The sequence below is a fragment of the Onychomys torridus genome, chromosome 16 (assembly GCF_903995425.1).
Source record: "Onychomys torridus chromosome 16, mOncTor1.1, whole genome shotgun sequence".
Taxonomy (NCBI): domain Eukaryota; kingdom Metazoa; phylum Chordata; class Mammalia; order Rodentia; family Cricetidae; genus Onychomys; species Onychomys torridus.
The window spans coordinates 46,291,724-46,316,245 of record NC_050458.1 but is presented as its reverse complement, the minus strand read 5'-3'; positions in this window follow the sequence as shown (position 1 = coordinate 46,316,245).

Here is a 24,522-nt window from a genome sequence, read left to right as displayed (position 1 = left end):
GTAGATAACTATCTCTCTACCCCCATGATTAAACTTCTGAAATGCAGTTTTTAAAAATACTGATTTATGGGCTGGGGAAATGGCTCATAGACAAAGTGCCTGCTGTGCAAGCATGAGGGTCTGAGTTTATTCCCAGAGCCCATGTGAAAGCTGGGCATGATAGCATGTGCCTGTAACTCTGGCAATGCAGGGTGGAAATAAGCAGATCCCTGGAGCTTGCTGACCAGCCAGTGGAGCTGAAATGGTAAGCTTTATGTTCAGTGAAAGACTGTCTCAAAAAACTTAGATGATGAAGTGATAGAAGAAATATCCCCTACATCAGGCTCTGGTCTCCATATATGCCTGTTTGCACAGGCCAGCGCACTTGGAGTCATGCACATACAGACCTGAACCTGTGCATACACATATACCACACACACAAATACCAATTAATGTATTTACTGTTATGGAATAATCTTTTTGTACACTGTGAAGATGAGTTGCTCTCATTGGTTTAATGAAGAGTAAATGGCCAATAGCTAGGCAGGAAGAGGTTAGGTGGGACTTGACAACAAGGAGAGAGTGTTGGGATGAAGAAGGGTGGAGTTGCTAGAAGTCATGTGGAGAATCCAGATGTACAAGCTGTGCTGAGGAAAGGTATCAAGCCACGTGATAGAATGTAGATAGGAAATACGGGTTAACTTAATTTATAAGAGCTAGTTAGTGATAAGCCTAAGCAATTGGCTGAGCATTTATATTAGTAAGTCTCTGTATGATTATTTGGGAGCTGGCTGGTGAGACAAAAATTCTGCCTACACATGGCAGCCAGTGTCCAGCAAATATATCCACATTAATAAAAAAAAAGTTCCAGAACAAAGAGTCAAATGCAGCTTCCTGGTGACTGAGGTCTCTCAGATAGGCTCAGCATACAGAGACTGCCTGAGGGCTGGAGCCAGCCTTCAGCGCCATGTACTGAGCTGAGCTTCTCTGGTGGCTGACAAAACAATTTAAGATTCATCTCAGGCAATCAGAGAACACAGCACATGCTCAGTAAAGACAGATCCAGACAGAAAAAAAGCTTTAAACATTAGGTTACAATGTGTTTAAAAATGTACATAGGCTTAAGAAAAAGAGAAAGAGTATAGGCAGTCATAAAAATAGTTTAAAGATAATAAAGTCTTTAAAGAGAAAAATAAAATAGTAGAAAGAATAAGCTATGAAGAGATGGGAAATTCATAGGGAGTCTTGATTCTGCATGGTGTTGTAATGACTTTACATTTTTTGATTGCTGATGAGTGAATAGCTGCCGAGAGACATTGAATTTTGGGAACTGCTAAATTAAACCAACCTATATATTAAAAAAAAGTCTTCAGAATGGAAGTAAAAAAAAAAAATGTTGCTTTGAGGAAGAGGTCATGCTTTTATTTCCACAGAAAACAAATGGCTGTGGATTTATTCAAGGTTAAAAAAGGTCAGGTTTGACTGGGGGAGCCCCCCTGAAAATCCTGACTATAGACATAAAGAAATAAACATAAAAAAACCCAAAAACAAAAAAACAAAAAACAAAACAAAACAAAAAACCCAAAAAACTACAAGACAAAACAAGGAGACCAGACACTAATGAAAATGAATGGTCCAAGTGTTCCAGCATCTCTGAGTGCCTCTGTTGCAATTTCCTCAGAGTTATGCATCTAGAACAGCTTCAAGGCTGCTGGCTGAGATGGTCCAGCCTCACAGACTACTCTAGCCAGGACTTGACCATTTTTCTGATTTTTCTCAGGATCCCCCAAAGATACCAGTGCCCCCAGACAACAGGAAACTGTCTTAAAAAGAAAAAAAGGGAAGGAAAAAAAAAAAAAAAAGAAAGAAAGAACAATGCTCACATTCCAAAGAGATGGGAGGTGGTTTGTCAATCCATGGGTTATGAATGTTTGTCACATTTGGCGGGGGGATTAGTTACAAGTTGTTATTGGTCATGATAAAAAAAAAAAACCACGAAGTTAGATTCAAGAATCTCTTTCTGAAGGAAAAAAGGGGGATATAGTATAAAAATAATAAGATAAAATGGTAGATTAATGAATCTACTTTAATCCAAAAAAAAAACAACTTAATCTTAGAATATTTTACATTGGTATGAATTTTGGTTTATTGATACAAATTTAAAGTTATTTTTGTTATACTGTATGTATGTTTTACTCTTATTTGGAGTATTGTGCTTATACAACTCATTTAAAATGTGTATAAAAAATCATCCTGAGTGAGATAACCCAGACCCAGAAAGACAAACACGGTATGTACTAACTCATAAGTGGATATTAGACACAAAGCAAAGGATAACCAGGCTACAATCCATAATCCAGAGAAGCTAGGTAGAAGGGGGGACCCTAAGAGGGACACACATGGATTGATTGCCCCAGGAAGGGGAAATAGTTAAGATCTTCTGGGTAAACTGGGAAGGGGGTAAAGGGGAGAGGGTAGGGGATGGGAACAGAAGGGATTGAGATGGCTAAGTTGGGGGAGGGACGGGACAGAGAGGGAGAGAAATTAAAGTGATAATTTTTTTGTTTGTTTTTTGTTTTTCGAGACAGGGATTCTCTGTGTAGTTTTGGAGCCTGTCCTGGACTCACTTTGTAGAACAGGCTGATCTTGATAGTGGGAGACATTATGGGGTTAGGGAGAAACCTGGTGCTAGGGAAATTCCCAGGAATCCACAAGGATGACTAATGAAGACTGTTGGTGTCCTGCCCCTCAATAGCCTTCACCCAGACTTCTATAAGAGATGCTACCAGTGGTGGATTAATCTGAGGGGTTCACTAATAAATCTGTGCACACAAAACTCTTTTTAGTCCGTACACTTTATTCTTCCGAGGCAGTTCTCTCTCTCCACATGCTCTCATGCTTCGCTCCTCTCTGTCCCTTTCCTCCTGTCCTAGTTCTAACTAAGCTCTCTTTGCCTTGTCCTCATCTTCATTTCTCTCCATCTTGGTTCCTTCCTGTTTGTCTCCCTCCCGACCCAGCCTCTGTCTTACCAGCTTGACTCTTACAATACAATGCAAAACTTCTAAAGTCCCTACTAGAGCAGCGTGTCAGTTTCATTTGCAACCCAAAACGGAAGTGAAGAGAGGAGGTGGGGCCAGATAAAGGCCTGGAATAAGTCAGAAATGGAATTTATGTGCTCAAAATATATTCGAAGTGGTTAGGCGAAACGTTACGAGTCTATCATCAATGTGCTCAAACTACAGTCTGACAGGTGGTTAGGTAAAAGTCCATAAGTCACTAAAATAAAACTGCCTCTGTTTTCCTATGCTGCCATGTAGTGGCAGGGTGGGGTAACTGCTCAGAGCTAGGAAACCTGTCTCATAGCTATATTGCACCTGGTGTGCAAATAAAACCTTTTGTTCTGAGTCAAGTGCTCTGGGATGCCATTTAAGCTGTGAGAGAGGAGGGTCTGAGCTTCATTTGCACAAGAAACAAAGCTATGAACCTAGAGTTGCCTGTCTCCTAGGTGGTGTCTCCAGAAGGGTGTTTACCTTAATTCAGGAGACTGTTTGCCCTTTTGGCCTAGGATGCTTGAGAAGAATTTCTCAATTTCTCAAAAAATACACCGTTAAAAGTTCTTGGGGGGAGTTATGAGTGCACATAAAATTCAGAGCAAGAAACAGCTGATATATTAATAAAGCTGAATAACACCAAATACTCCTTGAGACTTAATCCTCTGGAAGAATGCCTTGATTTTTCCAGGTATAGCTTTATCATATTCAGCTGAATTTTTACTATAATCCTGCAGCTCATAACACATGACCCCAGCTAAGACTCCTATTAGTAGTGGAGAGGGTGCCTGAACTGGCCTTCCCCTGTAATCAGATTGGTGACTACCCTAATTGTCATCATATAAAATTCATCCAGTAACTGATGGAAGCAGATGCAGAGATCCACAGCCAAGCACTGGGCTTGAGCTCCCGGAGTTCGGTTGAAGAGAGGGAGGAGGGATTATGTGAACAAGGGAGCTTAAGATCATGATGGGGAAAACCACAGTGACAGCTGACCCAAGCTAGTGAGAGCTCACTGACTCTGGACTGACAGCTGGGGAACCTACATAGGACCAAACTAGGACCTCTGAATGTGGGTGACAGTTGGTGTGGCTTGGTCTGTTTGTGGGGCCCCTGGAAGTGGGATCAGGACTTATCCTGGGTGCATGAACTGGCTTTGGTATCCCTATGATGGGATACCTTGCTCAGCCTTGATGCAAGGGGGAGGGGCTTGATCCTCCCTCAACTTGGTATGCCAGACTCTGTTGACTCCCCAAGGGGCAGCCTTACTCCCTTTTCTGAGGAGTGGATGAGGAGTGGGAGGGGAGGGAGGAACTGTGGTTGATATGTAAAATTAAAAACATTTAAATATAAAAAGTGTAATGTATAATTTAAAATGCAGATTATTAATTAGTCATCTATAATAATCAAACTTATAGTAATATTAGGTATGTTTTCAAGGTTGAACAGATATATTTAGATAGATAGATGGTATTCAGACACTTCAAAGACCTACAGACTATGGCATTTAATATATTTAATAACTTGAGGCTTTTCATGACAATGGGACACATCTGCTCCTGACAGCACCAATCTACTTCAGAGAAAATGATGGGCATCAAAGAACCTGTTTGAGGTTTTCTTTCTTCCTTTCTTTCTCTCTCCCTCCCCCCTCTCTCTTTCTCTCTCTCTCTCTTTCTTTCTTTCTTTCTTTCTTTTTCTCTTTCTTTCTCTCTCTCTTTCTTTTTCTCCCTTTCTTTCTCTCTCTTTTTCTCTTTCTCTTTCTCCCTTTCTTTCTCTCTCTCTTTCTTTCTCTCTCTCTTTCTTTCTTTTTCTCTTTCTTTCTCCCTTTCTCTCTCTCTCTTTCTTTCTTTCTCTCTTTCTCTCTCTGTCTTTCTTTCTCTCTCTTTCTCTCTCTCTCTTTCTTTCTTGTTTGTTTGTTTTTTGAGACAGGGTTTCTCTGTGTAGTTTTGGTGCCTGTCCTGGATCTCACTCTGAAGACCAGGCTGGCCTCAAACTCACAGAGATCTGCCTGGCTCTGTCTCCCGAGTGGGATTAAAGGAATGTGCCACCACCGCCTGGCAGAGTTTACTTTCTTTGTGACAGAAGCTAGCTTTTGGTCAAGAAACTGTCCTTGCCTTGACTGCTGACAATATGCTGTCCAAATTGGACAAACAAAACACAAAAGATAACAACTACTGGACTTGGCCAAGACAAGGTAGAACAGACCTTCAAAATTCCTTGCTTCTCAAAAATGTCTGTCAGATGTAGTAGGCCTATAGGCCAAAGAGGATGCCCCGATGTTGGAAAAACAAAAAACAAAAACTTTGGGTGACTGTCCAGACAGCCAGATGTCCCTGTCATTAGGTAATATTATATCCTTCTGGGGTCTTTGATGGAGTTAAAGTCTAAATAGTTACACTTACAGTTTTCCTTAGTTATGATAAAAAATAAATTAGGTATAAAATTTTAGACTCACAAAGATAGATAATAACATATTTTCTCTAATTTGACAAATACAATTGGACTAGATATTGTAACTGTAATTCTTTCTTGATAACTGTTTTTATTGTATATACTACTATGTTAAAATTCAAACCTTCCTTTTTAATTAGACAAAAGGGGAAATGTGCCTTTGTACACTGTGAAGATGTGTTGCTCTCATTGGTTTAATAAAGAGCTAAATGGTCAGTAGCTAGGCAGGAAGAGATTAGGTGGGACTTGCTGACAGGGAGAGAGGGCTGGGATGAAGAAGGGCAGACTCACCAGAAGACACAGGGTGAATTAAGATGAAAACACAGTACTGAGGAAAGGTACCAAGCCACATGATAGAATGTAGATAAGAAATATGCATTAACTTAAATTGTAAGAGCTAGTTAGTAACAAGTCTAAACTATTGGCCGAGCATTTATAATTAATAATAAGTCTCTGTATGGTTATTTGGGAGCTGGTTGGTACAAAAAAAATCCTGCCTACAATGTACTTTTTTGTGGCTATGGGGTTGAACTCACGGCATTGCACATGAGTACTCTACCACTGACATGCATTCATTCTCATTCCTTGCCTTATTTATTTACAGATATTCATGAGATTCTAATCTAAAAATTAAAATATATTTGAAGTGCAAATAGTTTTAACTCTTTGTTCCACCTCTGCCCTGGGCTAAGGTACTTCATCTCTCTCTTACTTGTCCAGTAGCTTCCTAATCACCTGCTGCTGCTGCTGCCCCTTCTCCTCCTCTTTACAGATTTATTTATTTTCATTTTTTCTCTGTGTGTATTTTGCCTGCATGTATATATGTGCACCACGTGTGTGCCTGGTGTCTGCAGACAAAAGAGATCCCATGGAACTGGAATTTTATAGATGGTTGTGAGCTGCCGTGTGGGTGCTGGGAATTGAACCTGGGTCTTCTGGAAGAGCAGCCAATGCTCTTAACCATTGAGCCATCCTCCAAACCCCACTTACTACTTCTTATATACTCTCCACCAAACTCTGTTCTCCTTTTTGTTGTCTGATGCTTTGTTTTATCTTACTTTTTTCGAGACAAGGTTTCTCTGTGCAGCCCTGGCTGTCCTGGAACTCACTCTGTAAATCAGGCTGACCCTGAACTCACAGAAATCCTCCTGCCTCTGCCTTCCAAGAGCTGGGATTAAAGGTATATAGCACCACCACCTGGCAGTTTCTCATCTTATTAAAGGAAGAAATTTCAGTTGAGAGACGACACAGCAGTAGCTTATTTAGCAGAGCAAAGAAAACAGGGCGGTTCAGAGGAGGCTGGAGTGGGCTGACCCAAAGGCTGAGGGATAGAAGTTCATTGCATTGTTGATTTTAAAGAAGTTTTGTGGATATTTATGTTGTGAGTGCCATATCCATTGGTTAAGGTTTGTCTTTTCCCCTCTATGTTGGAAATCATAGTAGACCATCTATTCTTCTCTAGGTCATTTCTTCCCATGATCCTCTTGAAAAGCCCATAAGGTATCAGAACCCCAGTACAGATGATATTGTAATGTTGGTGTTAGAGTCTTTGGAGACTGCAGACTCTCCATGAGTGTGTGTGTGTGTGTATGGCAATGGGGAGAGTTTGGTCATGCCTGTGTTTCTGATACCGTGGCTGGAACCTTACTGCATCCTCAAAGATGTTCAACCACAAAGTGCATTCTGACAGTCAGGAGACACAGCTAACTAAGATAAAACTGCAGAGTCCTTGGCTCCCTTGTATCTAACTCTGTGACTAACAGGAAACACTGAGAAGATAAGTGGTTGAGAAGATTCTGTGGTTACCTCATAACTAACTTCTTGCCTACTCCGCTCCAGTACCTTGCTCTACCTAGAGAGTCTTTTGGACTGTCTTGTAGTGCTTCCCTTGAATTAGAAGGCCAACTGCTCGCAACATTCTTTTTGTATTATCTTTTGTGCCTTGTGTGTTTAATTAATCAGAGTTAAACTGTGAGATGTTGTTTTGAGAGTTGGAAGCCTTCCTGTTTCATTTCAGGGAGTTTTTTTTTTTTTACAAGGAAAATACAGCACCAAGCCAGATAAGGTTGCCAAAGTTAAGGCTGCTTTGTTTGTGAGCTGGCCCCTAAACCTCATTAGAAAGCCATGGTTTCCTTATCATACATGTGTTTCTAACTAAACTGCAGCTTTTTTTTCTGAAGTGCTTGAGGGCTATCCTGTCACTATATTTGCCTTCAAGTAACCGGGAGCCTGTCATAAAAGATTATATTTTTCCTGGGCAGTGGTGGCACAGGCCTTTAATCCCAGCACGAAGAAGGCAGAGGCAGACAGATCTCTGAGTTCTAGGCCAGCCTGGTCTACAGAGGCTTTCCAGGACATCCAGAGCTATACAGAGAAACCCTGTCTTGAACACGCCCCCCCACCCCCAGTTAAAAAAGACTATATTTTCTATGACCCAATTTTTTAGTGTGTATTGTAGAAATTGCACAAAGGGATGCATTTCATTGTGAATTTTTCGTGCGTGCATATAATGCAGTCTGATGTTACTAACCCCTCTATTACCTTCTTTCATCTCACATTCCTAATAGCTTTCCTTGAACTGGTGAGATGCTCAGTGGTAGATGTGCTTACACAGAGGCCTGACAGCCTGAGTTCAATTCCTAGGACCCACATGGTAGGAGAGAACCAGCTCCTGAAGGTTGTCTTCTGACCACCACACATGCTGTGACAGGCACCTACACTGACACATACAATAAGCAGACAAGCCGGTAGCTCCTTTTAATTTTACATCCTTTTTCCCCTCTGAATCCCACATGAGAGAATGCATGCAATTTTTATGTTTGTGACTTTAATTTGGCTTATTTTGCTTGTTGTAATGATGTCTAGTTCCATGTAGTTTCCTAAAAATGACATAATATCATTTTTTATAGCTAAATAAACCTGTTCCTGTGTTGATGGACACCTAGGCCGACTGTAGCTTGGCTATTATGAGCAGTGCTTTCGTAAACATGGACGTGCAGCACCTCGATTGTAGGCTGGTGTTGATTGTTTGGAGTATATAGGAGGAAGCAGATTATGTGATAGCTGTATTTTTCATTTTTTCCCCCAGTATCATAGTTTTATTAGGAGAAAGCTGGGGGACGGATGGACAGAAGAGAGTGTAGCCAGGCCTGGGGCAGAGACATGTGCAGGAGAGAGAGTGGAGCGGGGAGTGGGGGGAAGCAGAAGATGTATTTTTCATTTTGAGGATCATTCATTCCCTCGGTGGTGTTTTTTGCCTGCAGTCTTGTCATTGTGTATTGTTTTGTGCTTCTTGGTAATATTAATTCTGATTGGCATGGGGTGGAATCTCTGTAGTTTTTTTTGTTTGTTTTCCCTTTTTTTCCAGTGTAATTTTGATACACATTTACTAGAGATAATCTGGGCTGGGTGTGATAGAGTACTTACCTAGCATACACAAAGTTCTAGGGATCAATACCCAGTACCACAAAAAACTGGCCATAGTGGTTGGTATACCTGTAGCCCCAGCACTGGGAAGGGAAATGGAAAAGGGTCAGAAATTCAAGCTCATCCTTGACTACAAAATGAGTTCAAGGCCAACCTGGACTACACGAGACAGATGTACATGTACACATACACACTTCCTTTAAGAGTGTGTGTGTGTGTGTGTGTGTAAAAACTACCTTGTGAGATTTGGGGATGTCACTCATAGCAGAACTCTTGCCTAGCATTCATGGGGCCCTAGTGTGATCCCCAGTACTGGGAAATACATAGATGTAAAACAATGACAAAATCCACCACCACCACCAAAGAACTATCATACTGAGTATATTTATCTGAAAGTACCTTGATGTTCAAAACGGTGTGCCTAAATCACATGAGCTAGCTGAAAGTCCAATAAATGGTGTGTAAGTCTTGCATTTCAATGTCATCTCAGAACTTTGGCTTCTGTAGCTCCATATGAAGAAACTAAGTTCCACCAATGCTTATTGAGCAGTTGAGCACTTTCTGTGTGTAAGACACTGAACTAACTACTTGGTTGGCAGCACAGTGGGGAAGTGAGTTAGCTGGCATTTACTGAACACAGTGAATTTCAGATAGTTTTAATTTACTTAAGCTAACCATCTCGTTTAATCCATGTAGTAACCCTACTTAGCCAGATAGTATCTCATTTTATAGCACAGGAAACAGACATTGAAGTTAAGTTCTTCATCTAAACAGCAGCTGTGGAATTTGAAGCTAATTCTGTCTGACAAACAGCCTGTGCCCTTTCCTGACACACTGTTGCTTTATGTATAAATAGGACATAGTCCCTGTTTCAGGAGTTTAGAGTTTAGTCTAGGGGTTCCCAGAGATGTATTAGAAAAGTCTGTGATTCACTTTCAGAAAGTCACAAGTTCAAAATTATTTTTTATAATAAATAACATGAAGGTGCTGTTTCACTGCTGGTGCCAAAGCCGTAATGGGTACTGTTCTGGCACCTTAGAGTAGACTCATGGTAGGGCATCATACTAGCTTCCAGTTACTGTAATTTTTGCCACTCTGTATTGAGACGAAGAGAAAAATAAATACCCTTCTTGCTGCAATTAAACTACTTAAGTAAGCTGAGCAGTGGTGGCATGCACTGTTAGTCCCAGCACTCACTCAGGAGGCAGAGGCAGGTGGAGTTCGAGGCCAGCCTGGTCTATAGAGCTAGTTCCAGGACAGCCAGGGAATTTTCCACAAGGAGATCTTGTCTCAAAAAACCAAACCAAACCAAACCAAACCAAAAAACAAATAAATCAGGGACAAAGTGTACATTTTTTAAAAAAAACTGATCTAAAGTCACATAGTACAAAATTTGTCTTTTTGATGTGTATAAGGTCAGTCAGTCATCACCATTCTCGAGTATAGATTGTTCTCATCACCTCAAGAATAACCTCCATACCTGTCTGCATGACTCTGGCACATGTAGTTCCTCAGCTCCTTCCTGTCTAGATTAACCAATCCTAGACATTCCATGTAAACTCACTGATACAATGTGTGGACTTTGTGTCTTGATTCTTTTATTCAACATTATTACTTACAAGGTTCTTCCATGCTGTAGCAAATAGAACTACTTTCTTCTCTTTCTTTCTTTCTTTCTTTCTTTCTTTCTTTCTTTCTTCTTCTTCTTCTTCTTCTTCTTCTTCTTTTTTTAACATTTTAAGAGCTGGGCATGTGGCACAGGCCTTGGATCCTAACACTTGGGAAAAGCAGAAGCAGTAAGATCTCTGTGAATTCGAGTTTGAGGCTAATCTCATTTATATAGTGAGTTCCAGGCTAGCCAGGGCTTCATAGTGAAACCCCGTCTCAAACAAATAACCCAACTTTATTATTTGTTTACTTTTATTTTTTAACATGATTTTGTATTGCTTCTTTGGGAATTTCAGATCATGCACCCCAATCCCACTCATTTCCCAGTCCTTCCATGTCCACCTTCCACCCTTGTAGCTTCCCCCCAAGGAAAACAAAACAAACCCACTTTGCTCCTCCCTCCCTCTTGCCCACCTCTCCGTCACGCCTTCATTCACCTTAGTGGCATTAGGAGCTGCGGTGTGTCTCACAGTAGACCCTTCTGTCCAAACAGCTTTACTTGCAAGTGTTCGATGCAGTGAGTCACTGGACTGGTTCGAGGTCTCTGGCTTTCGCTGCACCATCAATACCGGACCCTCACCGGGACTCCTGTCTGTTGCCCCAAGTCATGGAGTTCCTTTAGCTATGGTTCTGTAGGACTGGTCCCTTCAGCAGCTCCAGCAGGCCATAGATAGGGTAGATGTTGAGGTGGGCCAACTAAAAACCCTGGGTGTGGGCCTGGGTGGTAGCTGAGTTGGTTAGCCCAGGCCTCTACCTGGACTCCCCTCACCACAGGCGGGGGGCAGGGCTAGCCCTCTTGCACCCCATACCATGGGGCCAACACTCCCGCTCCTGCTCCACCAGGGCCAGCTCTCCTTCGCCCATGCCACCACCATGCTGCCATGCTGCAGCCGGCAAGGGGCAATGAGCAGGGTCAGTGAGGCCAACTCTCCCAGGCCTGCTCAGCACAACCCATGGACATCAACATGGCTTCAGGTGGTAGTCCAGACCACAGGCATCCTCATGGCCTTTGGTGGTAACATAGGACATCAACAAAGATCCCAGACATGGCCCTCAGCAGCAGCACAGGCCTGGACGTCACATGGCCTCAGGTAGCAGTGAAATTGGCCACTCATCAGCCTGTTCCTTACCACTGTCTTGTCTCCAGTTCTGCCTGTCTTCATAGCACATGAACCGCTCTGCTTCTCTTCCTCTCCAGTTCACCACATATTTGCTCATGGTAGTGGTGCCTGCCGCCACCTGAGTGGCTGTGGGTGGGTCTCTGGCTGCTGTTTTCCACCTTGCTGGCACTGTGCAGATGGACAGGCCTCTCCAACTTACTTTCTCTTTCTTTCACTTATTTTCCTTCTTCCCTCCCTCCTTTCCTCCCTCCCTCCCTCCCTCCTTCTCTCCCTCCCTTTCTTCCTTCTTACTTATTTATTTTAGGGGCTGGAGAGATGGTTCAGTGGTTAAGAGTGCTTGTTCCTCTTCCAGAGGACCTAGGTTTAGTTCCCATCATCCACGTGTTCACAAACATCTGTAACTCCAGTTCCTGGGGATCTGATACCCTTTTCTGGTCTCTGAGGGCACCAGACATGTATGTTGCATACACACACACACACACACACACACACACACACACACACACACACCCCACAGTGCCTGTGCAAAGGTCAGAGGACAACTTGTAGGAGTTGGTTCTTTCCTACAATGTGGATTCTAGGGATAAAACTCAGGTTGTTAGGCTTGGCAGCAAGCATCTGCTGAGCTGTCTCACTGGCCTTTGTTTTTGTTTTTTTTTTGTTTTTTTTTTTTTTCAAGACAAGGTTTCTCTGTGTAACCCTGGCTGTCCTGGAACTCACTCTGTATCTGTAGACCAGGCTGGCCTCGAGTTCTGGGATTAAAGGTGTGTGCCATCACTGCCTGGCTCTCATTTTTATTTTTTAATTTATGTGTATACATATTTTGTCTATATGTATGTGCACCATGTATGTGTAGTGCCCCGGGAGGCCAGAATATGGTGTCATATTCCCTGAAACTTGAGTTACAAATGGTTGTTGGTCACAATGTGGGTGCTGGGATTTGATCCCTGGTCCTCTGGAAGAACAATAAGCTCTTAACTACTAAGCCATCTCTCCAGCCCCCCAATCCCCATGTATTCTTTCTTCCTTTCTTTTGCTATCAAGATAAAGTTTCTCTGTGTAGCCCTGGCTGTTCTGGAACTCCGTAGACTAGGCTGGCCTCAAACTCATAGAGATTCCCCTGCCTCTGCCTCCAGAGTGCACGGATTAAAGGTGTGTGCCACCACCGCCTGGCTTAATCTTTCTAAAAGTAGCTATACAGAGACAAAATTCACAAACTGTGCAATTCTATACACTTAAAATATACAATTTAATGCTTCTTAGTGAGTTTATAGACATGGACAGCCATCACCACAGTTGATTTTAGGACATTTTAAACACTTCATAATGAAATTGTGCTGTTCCCCTTCCACCCCTCATTTCCCAGATACATCCCTCCCCTGAATAAAAGGCCACTTTCAACTTTCATTTCCATGTGTTTCCCTGTTTTGAACTTTCACATGATTGGAATTGTCTTAGAGTTTTTAATGCTGTGAAAAGGCACCATGATCATGGCAAAACTCTTACAAAGGAAAATATTTAATTGGGGATGCCTTACAGTTTCAGAGATTTAGTCCATTAACATCAAGGTGGGACATGGTGGCATGCAGGCAGACATGGTGCTGGAGAAGGAGCTGAGAGTTCTATATCTTGATATGTAGACAACAGGAAGTCATCTCTGACACTGGGCATAGGAGACCTCAAAGCCCACCCCCATAGTGACGTACTTCCTCCAACAAGGCAGTACTCCAACAAAGTCACATCTCCTAATAGTGCTACTCCCTATGAGATTATGAGGGCCAGTTACATTCAAATTACTGTACAGATTATACGGTATATAAGCTTTAGTTTCTTTACATCCTTTACATACACTTGCTGTACACCTGACTTTAGCAGTTGTAGTGGGTGTGAAGTAGTGTCATTGTGATTTTACTACATGACTAATGCTGCTCTTTTGATGTGCTTCTTGTCCATTTGTGTGCGTTAAGTCTGTCTTCAAATCACATACTCATTTAAACACTTGTTTTTAAAAGAAAAATCTTAAGATTTCATTATATAGTCCTTATAAATGATGATTGTAAATATTTTCTCTCTGAATATTTCCCACCTCTATGGAGCCATTGTATAATGAACTTGTGGGGAAGCTCAGCCTTGTCGCTATACTTGACATTATCAAAGGGTTAGCGTTAAAGAACATCAGCTTTTGAATTTTGATGTAGTCCAGTTTATTTATCTGAGGGGGAGGGAGGGAGGGAGAGTGTGTGTGTGTGTGTGTGTGTGTGTGTGTGTGTGTGTGTGTGTGAGAGAGAGAGAGAGAGAGAGAGAGAGAGAGAGAGAGAGAGAGAGAGAGAGAGAGGTGGAAGTCAGGATGACTTCTCTCCTTTTGCCATGTGGACGTGGACGCCAGGGATTGAACTCAAGTCCTTTGTGGCAAGCACCTTTACTTTCTGGGCCATCTTCCTGGCCTCACCTTTAAAAAAAAAATCTTTTTAAAGTGTCCTGTCTAGGAAACTTGCCTAATTGAAGTTCATGAAGAGTCACGATCTTTTTCCCTGGCATCTTACACTGAACAGTGGAGTCTGCTTGCCAGTACCTGCTCTGGTCCTTTTTTTTCCCCCACTGACTTGTTCTGGTGTAATTTGTTTGTCAGTGTGATCATTTAAGTTAGAGCTGGGGTCATGAGGTTTGTTCTGCACCTAGGGGAGCTCTTCTAGTTGCCTTTCCTGCTTCTCACTGCTGAGCTGGCCAGCCACCCTGCAGTCTGGATTGTTGTTCCTAAGTAAGAAGAGCTGTTTCCCAAGATGCCTTCAGGCTTGAGTCCCCCGGTCTGTTGAAATAAAAACAGTTCCCTTGTGGACAGCTTGGGAGTTTCCTTGTGGACAGCCTCTGCTCTTGGACACATCTCTGAGTCTTTCCTCAGGACATTGGCCAGGGTGGGTTGGCCTTTTTTTGGGGATGGGGGATGATGGTGGTGTTTCGAGACAGGGTTTCTCTGTAGTTTTAATGCCTGACCTGGATCTCGCTCTGTAGACCAGGCTGGCCTCGAACTCACAGAAATCCACCTGTCTCTGCCTCCCCAGTGCTGAGATTAAAGGTGTATGCCACCACCACCTGATGAGGGTTGGCTTTTGGTCTTTTTTATTTGCCATGGAATGTGGAAATTTTGCCCAATGATGGGGCTGGGAGAGTGTAACTGGGGCCCCAGCATTTTGAGACTCTTGGCTCCTGGTCCCACTTACTTGGAATTTAACCTCTTCATCTTGAAGGTGTAGAAGATGAGAAATGCCAGAGGCCACTCCTGGTGGTTGACCGGAGCTAGGGTAGGGGTGCTCTCTCTCTGGTCACACTCAGCTGATGGGAGCTCTTTCAGGTGGAGGTGGCGTGTAAGCTGGGACCTTGACTCTCACTGTTGAATGTTCGTCTTTCTTGAGGAATCCCCTCATCTGCAGTCTCCTGGGGAGCATTTGTGGAGCTTTCAGACGGTTGGTTCTCCTGGGCGGTTGGTTTCTCTGGTTTGCTCGTTTCTCTGGGGAGTACGTCAGTTCCTTTTGCTGAAACCATGGAATAGTATAATACCCTGGTTAGGATTAACCAGTTGTCTTTTTTGAGACAGTATTTTGCTGTATTGTCCAAGCTGACCTGGAACTTACTGTATATATGCCATTGTAAGGCTGGTTTCCAGCTCAGAATCCTTCTGCCTCAGCCTCTAGGCATGTGCCACCATGCCTGGCTTTAATACCAGTTCAATTTCAATAGCATCTAACTTCCCTTTCATACAGCTCTGTGTCTCCTCCTTTATGTTGAGATGGTTGAAAATGACATTTTATACATTATGTACTTGTTTTATGCTTGTTATTAAGACAGAAGAAAAACAAATTAACTTACATTGCTTTTTGTGTTCATCCCTGTAATTAATTTCTCGGTGCTTTGTAGTGTGTTGAAGGAGGATTCCTAGCATGTCTTGTAGGTCAGGCCTATGTTGAAAGGTAGTTTTGATAGCATTGTTGCCTTCGGTGTGTCGTCCTGATACCTCTGCTGTCCACTTAGCGAAGTTAGTTAGTGTTGAGGATCCTTGTGCATCATGACGTTATCTCTCCCTGTTGCCCTCCAGGTTTTCTCTCTGTCATTTGATTGTGGAGTGCCTAGGTGTGAATCTCTTGTATATGCTTGGAGTTCATTGAACTTCTTAAATGTATGGGCTAATATTTTTCATCAAAATAGAAAGGTGTTCAGGTAACGTTTCTTCAGATGTTCTCTCTCCTTTGTCCTCTCTCTCCCTGAGACTCCATCATGTACCAGCAAAGTGATAGTACCCTGCAGGTCTCTGAGGGACAGAGTTGGACTTGCTCAGGGGTGAGTTCTTGGTTATCACAGGTGCCCATTTCCATCTTCTAAACTGAAAAGTCTGCTCAGTCTCTAGTCACTCAGTCCTTAGAGCCCATTGGCCAGAATGTCTTAATATGGCTACAGCTAATTTTAAGGGGATTGGGAATTGTAGTCATTAAATTAGCTACGGTCGTCCTTTGCTTGGATTTTTTGTTACTAAGAGAGAGGAGGAAATGGAGTTTGGGAGCTAATGAGAATTTTGGTTTTGGTTCCTGTCTATCCCTTTAGTTGTTTTGTTTTGTTTTTTTGGTTTTTCAAGACAGGGTTTCTCTGTGTAGCTTTTTGCCTTTCCTGGATCTCTCACTCTGTAGCCCAGGCTGGCCTTGAACTCACAGAGATCTGCCTGCCTCTGCCTACCGAGTGCTGGGATTAAAGGCGTCTGCCACCACCGCCTGGCTCCTTTAGTTGTTTTAATGTTTACCAGTCTTTTTAAAAAATGTTATTCTTTTATTATACACACACACACACAACTAAAAATACTAAAACAAAAGATTATAAGATTATTTTAGACAATTTCTGACTGAAAAAGTAAAATAACAGTGACTTTAAACCTAATTTTTTTTTTTTTTAAGTGAAAAGATAGATAATACAGGGCTCTGTGATGCTCCAGAGGGTGAGTCAGGAAACCAGTTTATCCTTGCTTCTTGTTCTCAAATTATGACTTCTTTATTGTAGACTAAAGTTTCTTGGTTCTGCCTGGGCAGCAGCCGTTTTTATAAAATAATCATTCAGAGGCTTAATATTAATTACACACTGTTTGGTCTGTGGCTCAGGCTTCTTGCTAGCTAGCTCTTTCATCTTAAATTAACCCATTTCTATTTATGTATTGCCATGTAGCCATGGCATTACTGGTCTGCTGGCATGTTGTTCCTTGGGCGGCAGGTTGGTGTCTGCTCTCACTCTGCCTTCTTGACCCTCTGCTTGGATTCTCTGTGTGGCTCTATTCTGCCTTGTTATAGGCCAGAGCAGCTTTTTTTTAAAATTATTTTTAATTTTTCTTAAAATTTTTGTTACAAACCCTTGTGTTGAGGGCTGACTTTGAATAGATCGCAGCGAGGGAGCTGCTCTGCTACGTACGAAACCCCAACCCAGAAGCAGATTGTCTACGAATGGTTTAGCACCAGGTTCCACACGAACGTGCTTTCAACGTGACGGGCAAGAGGGCGGCCCCCTTTCCGGCCGCCATAGCAGCTTCTTTATTAACCAATGGTAGCAACACACATTCACAGCATACAGAAAGGCCATCCCATAGCACTTCATAGTTTAACATTGCTGCTCTCCCTCCAGCTACCCCATCAATGTTTCAGAAAGGAGAAGTAGTTAAGTAGTGTACCACCCTCCTTCCTGGAAATTATATCCAGTTCTTTTGTTCATGTCTCTTGAATGGAACTCAGTCACATGGCCATGTTTAATTGCAAGAAAGGCTGTGAAATCGCCTTCATTCTGTCACCGTGAAGACGTGGACTGTGTCAGGCAGCAGTCTCTATCTAGTGCCTGCTGCAAGGACCTAGGTGTTTGTTTTTCTTCTTCTGCTGCTCCTTTTTAAAAACTAAGTTATTTTATAGGTAGACTTATTTATTTATAGGACAGAGTCTCGCTATTTAGACCAGGCTGGCCTTAGAATCACAGAAATCCTCTTGTCGCTGGGCTGCCTCCTGAGCGCTGGGATTAAAGGTGGCCGCCATCATGCCCAGCTCTTGTTTCCTGTTTCTTTTTACTCCGATGCTGGCAATGGGATCTAGGACTTCCCTGGTAATAGGTTAGTCGGGTTGTGCTCAGCCACACTGCCAGCCCCTCTTGCTGCTTATCCAGCAGTCTCTGATACTAAAATATTCACAGTTCTCTTCCCATTCCACTTTCATGCCTGTGACATCCATGTTAGCACACTGAAAAGGTTCTTCTCTTTTAGGTGTGGATTACCAGTGTGCTTCCCTTTTCCTCCATCAGCTTTGAACTTTTCATTTAAGATACATCACCAAGAAAGCATTCGGCCATTCATGAGACTTGTGTGTCCCCACTTTTGCGTGTCTTTTACATTATGCTTATTGCTTGCACAGGTGACTTCAAAATACTTAGTGTGGACCGTTGGTACTGTTTTTACCATTTTATGATTTTTAAAAAAATTTTTTTACACCCAAGTGCTGGAGAGTGTAGCTCAGTTAATTGGAAGAGTGCTGGCCTAGCATGCCTGGGGTTATGAACTTGATACCCAGCAGAGAAAAAAAAAAAGGTAATAGCAATAATTGCTGTTAGCACACGCCTTTAATGCCAGCACTCGGGAGGCAGAGGCAGGTGGATCTCTGTGAGTTTGAGGCCAGCCTGGGCTACAGAGTGAGTTCCAGGACAGCCAGGGCTACACAGAGAAGCTGTGTCTGAAAACAGAAGAACAAAGCCAGTTGCTGTTACATAAAGTTATAACGTAGAAAGCGTCACAGTGCTGTGGGTAGCACTTTCGTCATCCTTGCAGACGACTGCTGATTGACTAGGGCGTGCAGTCTGAGACTGTAGCAGCAGGCGCTTTTGTCACTGTGCAGACCCAGGATGACCACAGAATTTAAGGTGGCTAAGACAGGCAGCATAGTCTCAGGGGACTCCAACATATGTTGTCTGTTGTTCTGTTGTTGACCAAAATGTTATGTTTCACGTGACTGTTTTCTTCATTTGGAAAACTAAGGTCTTTCCTTCCCTCTCTGTTGAAGGCTTTAATGTGACTGCGCTGACATTTAAGTCGTACAGACGCTTTACATTTACTGTCAGAAAGTCTCAGCAACCTTTTCAGAATATTTACTAAGAGCGATGCTTTTCAATGTTTTTTACATTTTATTTTTATTTACTTCTGTGTGAGAGAGAAAGCAGGTGTGTATACTCATGTCACAGCATACATATGGAGGTCAGGTGACAATTTTGGAGAGTCAGTTTTCTCCTGACACTCAGGGATCTGGAGGTTGAGTTCAGGTTGTGAAGTTTGGTGGCAAGCATCCCTGCTTGCTGAGCTATCTCACTGGTCCAGAGTGGTGCTGGCTACAGCAGGAAGCGGTCAGAAGAGGGGAGCAATGAGTCATGGCTATGATTGGTTTTTATTTAAACTATCAAGGTTCAGTATGTTTCCAGTTCTGTGCTGATCAAAGGCTGTTAATAAGCATAAGAAACTGAAAATGGAGCCAGGCAGTGGTGGCGCACGCCTTTAATCCCAGCACTCGGGAGGCAGAGGCAGGGGGATCTCTGTGAGTTCGAGGCCAGCCTGGTTTACACAGTGAGTTCCAGGAAAGGCGCAAAGCTACACAGGGAAACCCTGTCTCGAAAAACCAAAGGGGGGGGAAAAGAAAGAAAGAAACTGAAACTGAAGGTGACTTGTGACTTGTATAGTTGTTGCTTTTATGTCGTAACCTGTCTTACCAGAGTGAATTATTTTAATTAGAAAGTTAGTGAATTTTCTTCTGATCTTACACACATGTCATGGTACACACACACACACACACACACACACACACACACACACACACACTGACATAAGCTAGTTTGGGGCCATTGAGATGGCTTAGTGGGTAAAAGGCACTAGCCAACTTGCTGCCAAGTCTAGTATGAGTTTAGTGTCCGGGACTAACAACTTCCAAAAGTTGTTCTCTGACCTCCACACATGTGCCATGGCATTTGTGCACCCACCTACCTCCACACACACAATAAATACTTTTTAAAGCTAGTTCCTACAACTAAAATGTAATTGGAAGAATAATCCACGAGCATCCCACCACTGCCTGCTTGTCTTAGCTCTAATGCTGGGGTGCAGTTGTGCGTTGTCCTGACCGTCCCTCCCTCCACGGGCACGCACAGGTGCTCAGCTGCTCTAGGGCTGACTTCTTACAGTACCCCCGGGTACTGCATAGCCGTGGGTAGGTGCTCCTCTCTGTGACGTGTCGGATGTTCCTCCAGAACTGCAGCAGCTTCATTCTTTTTATGGCAACATACGGTGCTCAAAATGCTTGTAAATGTTGGATTGGGAATTTAGGAAACCCCTGGCCGTTTCTTTTGTGAAGCAGGAGCATGTTCTTGTTGTATTGGAAAGGAGCTCATTGGGAAACTGAAGAGGAAGAGGCTGCTGGCCCTGCGAAGTGCCCTGCCACTTCTCTTTAAATGCTCCATTGTGGTGGGAGACAAAGCCCGGCACTGTGCACGCCTGCCCTCCTCCGCCTAGGTGAGCTTTGTCTCAACAGGCTCCTCATTCCAAAGTCACAGTTAAAAAAATAACTAGTTTCATTCATATCTGAACAGATTGCTGTGGCAGATATTCTGTACTGCAGGTTTTTCTGTGGCCTGGTCACATTTCAGCTTATGCTGGTTTATTGGAGATTTAGTGAAAGTGACTAAAAACTTCCGATCCTGAATGCTTTCTCATAATAGATCACATAATTTTTCAGAATCTGATACATAGTAAGGGCATGTTGAAGTATCCATGTCTCCATCTCTTAGAAAAGAAATCTCTTAAAAACACAATGGAATTCCACATTTGAAAATTGAAGAACTTGAGCACCACGAAGGAGGATTGCTGGTGAATCATAGGAAGCATGCCTGTGATATTTGTGGGCCGTCAAGTTCAAAGAACGTGATGAGGTCATCTGCTGAAAACAGTGCTTCAGGTTCAAACATTATCTGCAGAAGAGGGATGAGATAAGGTAAATTGTGAAATTTATGTTAACTGCTTTTAACAAAACACTACCCTGTGATTAATGTCTCTACACTTTTTATTTCTTGTTAGACTCTTCGATAACAATAGTATCACCAAACATGGTGAGATAACCTAGGCAGGTCACACATCATAGCTGTAATCTAAAGAACATTCCATTGCTATTTGGGGACAGGCTAAATAGTGAGTTAAACTCAGAGTCAGAAGCAGGCTACAGGAAATAGCTTCCCTACCGTCGTTCTTGTGTCCCTGTCAAAGTGATTTTTGAAATGGCAGATCAACCTTGCACTGTTTTCTCAGAACCTCTGCTGGCATCTGGCTTCCCTGTCCACCATAGGTCTCTGGCAGCTCATCTTACCTCGCTGCCTTCAGGTTGCGTTTGCTGCTCCTTCCGCACGGCTGTCTTGTCTGTTTCTTCTCGAGTTCACGCAGAGCGTGTTTGTAGGGTAATTAGAGGCATAAGTTCTGAAGCTGGGTGTGCAGGGTCAAATAACTTAACCTTTGAGCTCCAAGTTCCCTCAACTTTAAAACTGGGCGCTCTTAGTGTTTCCAGAGTGAAAACAGACAGGTAGAGTGCCTCTCTTATATTAAGTAGTCATTAAGTGTTGACTGTTCTCAATTCAGCTCAGATAGCATTTCCTCAATGAGACCTTTCTTGACCATTTAATCTAATTAGCTATAAAATGTTTATCGTTACTTGAGATTATTTTATTGTATAGCTGTTTACTTTTGTTTTATTTTATCTGTTTTGAGACAGTGTCTTTTTGTTTGTTTAGTTTTTCAAGACAGGGTTTCTCTGTATAACAGTCCTAGTTGTCCTGGAACTTGCTCTGTAGACCAGGCTGGCCTCAAATTCATAGAGATCTGCCTGCCTCTGCCTCCTGAGTGCTGGAATTTAAGGAATGCACCACTATGCCTGGTGAGACAGGGTCTTTAGCCCTGGCTGGCCTAAAACCTGCTTTGTAGACCTGGCTGGCCTCAAACTCCTAGAGATCTGCCTGCCTCTGCTTCCCGAGTGCCTTTTTTTTTTTTTTTAATGACACTTCTAATATTGTAAGCTTCAGCTCAGCAGAGAAATGTTGTCTGTTGACCTTCAGTGCCTAAAACAATGTCTGATGGTGAGAGTCAGGTCTATCCCAGGAAGTCTTTTCAGACTGGGCTGCTCAGGCAAGGGGAGATGCTGCCTTGCCTACCAAACCCCTCTTGGGTACACTGTACGCTATTGACACTGAAAGGACTTTGATGGCAGTGATGAAGAGGAGCAGTAGTCGGTGAGACAGGAATTGAGCACGGGGACGAGATACACATTTAACTCCTCTCCTGTTTTTATTTATTTCTGCTGTTTCCAGCTGGCGAGCTCATGCCCCTTATATAAGCCCTTGAGCTTACTTGTGTCTTTAAGTTTGGGGTCAGCTGGTTGCCCCTCAGCACTATAAAGTTACAGCTCTATTGCCCTTTTAAAATAGTATGAAAGACAGTGTTGATATGTAATTAGGTACTTGCTGTATATACTAATTTAGGATTCTCAGGGATGAGAGCTTAAGTAGGCAGTTGGAGGCTGGGAAAGCCTGACTCTTCAGCTGACCTACTGTGATGGCGTTTCCTCCCTTAGCCATTCTGTTCCAAATTTATGAACTAATTAACTTAACCTAAATATCCCCTCTGCAATTATTTTTTTTAAGCTGAGGATTGAACCCAGGGCCTTGCGCTTGCTAGGCAAGCGCTCTACCACTGAGCTAAATCCCCAACTCCCCCTCTGCAATTTTATACCTTGACTTGTTCTTACAGCTTTGCTACTTTTTTGTTGTTCTCTTCTGTTTTTTTTTTTTTAAAGGTTATTCATTTTTAAAAAAATTACATGTATGTATGCCTTAGTGAGTTTATGTGCTCCATGTGCATACAGGTGACCATGGAAACCCTGTCAGATTCCCTGGAATTGGAGTTATAGAGATTTGTGCTTGGCCCATTGTGGGCACCAAACCCCAGGTCGTCTGTAAGAGCAGGAAGCACTCTTGACTGCTGAACTATCTCTTCAGCCCCTCCCTTCTGTTCTTGTAGTCTTTATAATCTCTCTGTGTTGCCTTCATATCTGGGTTTCCCTACTCTCATATTAAAGGAAACTCAAATGACATTTTTATAATGGCCTTGGACCCAGGACTCAATGTGCAAAATCAGTTTTACCTGCTTAGATAAAATGCCCCTTTCTTCTCTGTTTCTTTTAACAAGACTACCCAAGTTCTAGGAACATAGGTGTGTGCTGCACACGTAGCTATTGAAGTCTTGTTTGACACTTCCTTCTATTTCTCCTCCTGCAGCACATACACACCATGTCCCACAAGGCCTGTCTTGCTCACTCAACATTAATTCAGTAGATCTGGTCTGTTGCTCTTCAGAGAACACTGTCAGTTCCCTTCTCCACTACTACGTGAGTTCGAGACCTCAGTACGACTTGGGAGTTTTATCCCGTGGAGTGCAGTTTTCCTTTCCTTCTAAGTGTTCTTCTTCTCCATGCTAACCTTGGATGTGCCAATCCTCCTAACCATGGATAATGCCACTTCTAGCTTTCTAGAGCTAGAGGCTGGCTTTCTGTTCCAGATACAGCTTATAAAACTTTGTACTTGAACCATGCGGTTTGCCACACGGATTTCCTGCTCAGGCTGGCCCCTGCCTATTCTCCTGGTTGTTTCTCTTCATGTAGTTCTTTCTCCTGGAGGAGTAGAAGCTTCCCAAGGGCAGGAATTTATCTTCTTTGCTCTAAACCCTAAGATCTTGTTCAGTACCTGGCAGGTAGTGTACCAGTAAACATTTATTGAAGAATGAATGCTGGGATTACAGGTGTGAGCCATCATGCTAGGCTTGTATTGTATTGTAATTCTTGTATTGCTTGCTTTTCATGATTTCCAAGATAAAGATGGTTTTTTGACTATCTCTAGAAGTCCTGAGTAGTTAAGTCATGTACAGATGGTAGATAGGGTTAGAAGCGATGGAGGGTATGGACATTAGTTAAGACTTGTTTTCCTCATCTTCTGTGTGACCCAAGACAGTCTCTAGTAAGCTCCCACAAAATACTTAAGCTAATTTGCATCCTCCATGTCAGATTGTATACATGTGAGGGTATACACATGCACAAACATCTGTTTAGACACAGTATTCTGTGAGTTGAGGTATCTTTTCTTAAAAATAAGTTAAAAGAAATATGTAAACCTACTAATAGATTAAAAATACTCATGCAGAAAACTTAATAATCAAAAGAACTGATCTATCCTCAGAGGAACTATAACATTTGGTTGTATGGAACCAACGTTGCCATTGGGCTTATGAACTCTGCTAGTGTCTTGTGTTTCAAGTTACCTGCTGTCTCCCAAGCCCTTCCATTCTCTGACACATTTTGTGCTGTTGCTTCTGGGTTGCATGTGTTGCTTAGGAGAGCTAGACAGAAGGCTTGCAGCCTGAAAGGGGGTGGGGTTGAGTGGGGAAAGACGAAGTGGAATGGAGAGGGAACAGATGGGTTGTGGGAGATGACCCTGCCCCATGTTGTTTTTGTTCTAGCTGCTGCTGATCATACATGAAGCATCAGACCAGAAAATGGTCTTTCTGGTAGATTTATAAGCTTACAACATTGAAACATTCAATTTAGGGATGCCTAGCAACCAACAGGGATACTTGATTCATAGTGATGACCCCTCTCTACACTGTCATACTGTATTAGGATTTTCTGGACACATGGCATTGGGGTATTTGAAAATGAGTAGAGAATAACGTATTTGCTAGAGACCTG